At 51.6% G+C, this 2,284-nt stretch overlaps 1 protein-coding gene across 5 annotated transcripts in view; it reads right to left on the bottom strand.

Annotated features, from left to right (window-relative positions):
• Positions 1-731, bottom strand: part of SKIC3 (SKI3 subunit of superkiller complex) — a 44,417-nt gene extending 43,686 nt beyond the window's left edge. For 2 of the 5 annotated variants that reach the window (XM_053407696.1, XM_053407695.1), the window contains exon 1: positions 470-676. The gene's annotated coding sequence lies outside the window, so the exon portion shown is untranslated. Of the gene's footprint in view, positions 1-164 lie in introns of all 5 variants that reach the window. The other 3 variants (XM_053407694.1, XM_053407697.1, XM_053407693.1) reach the window with 3 other exon arrangements.
• Positions 732-2,284: the final 1,553 nt, after the last annotated feature.

Here is a 2,284-nt window from a genome sequence, read left to right on the forward strand (position 1 = left end):
CTGCAAGTTGTGCATATTCTGTCAGCTTAAGCTGTCGTTCTTCTTTGGTTGGGACCCCACTCCTTTTCCATTTTGGGGCTAACAAAACACAGGCTGCAGCAGTAACATACACAAATAACCTTTTCTGACACCTGGGAGCAACCCCTCACTGCTTTATCTGATACCTGCTGCTTTCCCATTCAAAGCTCAGTCGGTTAGAGCCCTAGTGCTGAGAACACGAAGGTCGCAGGTTCGATCCCCGTATGGGGTAACTGCATATTCCTGTCTCGCGGGGTGGGGGTGGACTAGATGATCCTCAGGGTCCCTTTCCAGCTCCGCAATCCTACGATAAGTTCCTTTTACATGCAATTCAAGCCAGGGCGCAAGACTAAGGAGTTAAAGCCAAAGCTGCGCGCGTTAGTGCCCGGATTGAAACGAGGAGTTAAACGGGGATTCGTTAAAGCAGGGGCCGCAGCCTCCCGAGCCTGACCCAGCTGCTCTTCTTCCCCTCCGCTTCGCCCAGAGGAACCGCAGCCCAGCTCCAGGGAGGGCCGCTGGCCCTTCACAAAAGCAGGCGCTGACGGCAGGCACGCCCCGCCGGAGCCTTCGAGGGACCAGGCCTTCCTTCGCCACGAAGCCGCGCGGCGAACAGTCACTCACCGGCTGCTACCGACCCCGGCCACGGCTACTGCCAGCCGCAGGCGATCAGCAATGCCGTCCCGCGCACGCGCGGAAGGCACCGCCCCTCCTTAACCCCGCCCCTCAACCGACGTCGTGGACAGAAAAATCCCCTCAGAGGCGCGCCGCTGTCAAACGCCAAGTCGGCCTTCCGCGTGGCAGAGGTAGTCGTATTTCTCCCTAGTGTCGCGCAGGAAGGCGCGGTTTTGCCAGCCTCAGCTACGACCGAGCCCCCTTTCCAACCCTGCAATCCTAAACGCGCGTGCCCTCCAGCGTTTCTCCGATGAAAATAGGGACGTCCTAAGGGGAAAAAAACCGGGGCAGTTCAAATCAGAAACTGGGACAGCTGCTGTAAATCAGGGACTGCCTCTGCAAAATAGGGACACTTGGAAGGTCTGAGCAGTTCCTGTGAAAAAGTCGAATCGAAACATCATAGGGCTTACTCTTGATGGCACTGACGAGAGTGGCTTGTCTCTGTTGCTTTATGCCCATAGCTTATTTTCTAATATTTATGTATCGGCTTTCTTACATCTTGAAACACACGTGGTTCTCAGGCGCTCAAGCTGTCAAAGCAATGGCCCTTTGCTTTCAGCAATGTGGTGAGAGTGGAGTCGCACACGCTTATTTATTTATTATTGCATTTACACCCCACCTTTCATCCGAGGAGTTCGTGGTGGCATATATGTTTCTTCTCTTACACACGCACCATTTTTATCCTCACTGCAACCTGTGAGGTGGGCTGGGTTGAGAAGGAGATCCAACGAGTTTCATGAGAGAGTGGGGATTTGAACTCTGGTCTTCAGTGTAGTACTAGGAGCCCGCCACTCTGTTAAGCTGCACGACACCAGTGCCAATATTCTGATATCACATCTATACCGGCGTGACCAGCAGAGTAGGGCAGCGCCTGCAGAGGAGTCCAGCAAAGCTTCAGAGTCTAACCCTGAACAGAACTCAGACGCTGCGATTCTGTGTAGGTCTACTCTACTCAGGAGAAAGTTCCACAGAGTTTAATGAGACTGTTCGGTCATTGCGTGTACCCTGCATAGCAAGGGAAATGCAGCTTGCAAACTGGATTTTTCGTTTTTATTTAAAGCACGCGATCAGGCCTGAGTTATAAGGAGCATACATTCCTGCCCTCCTTTCTACCATCGTGGAGAAGGGTCATCATAGCTGTCAACTTTTTTCCCTTTTCTGTTCAGGGAAGTTTTTAATGTGTGAAATCTTAGTGTATTTTTTGTCTTTGTGGAAGCCGTCCAGAGTGGCTGGGGAAACCCAGCCAGATGGGCGGGGTACAAATAAATTGTTGTTGTTGTTGTTGTTGTTGTTGTTGTTGTTGTTGTTGTTGTTGTTGTTACTTTCTTGCGAGGAATCCTATTCGGAATAAGGGACTTTCCCTTTTTAAAAAGGGGAACGTTGACAGCTATGATCCAATTACACCTGCTCAGAAATCCCGGGTTTCTCCTTCGTTTAGAACGGGCGGCTGTCTAATTTTACTTCGCAGGAGGAGGAGGGGGAAAATGCCAACCAGCGATCCCGCCAGTTAACACTGGAACGGTAACTCTAAGCAACTCTATGTGCGTCCTCTGACAACAGGGAACCCTTCCCGGTGGCGTTGCATTATGGGAAT

This window comes from Podarcis raffonei, chromosome 11 (assembly GCF_027172205.1).
Source record: "Podarcis raffonei isolate rPodRaf1 chromosome 11, rPodRaf1.pri, whole genome shotgun sequence".
NCBI lineage: Eukaryota > Metazoa > Chordata > Lepidosauria > Squamata > Lacertidae > Podarcis > Podarcis raffonei.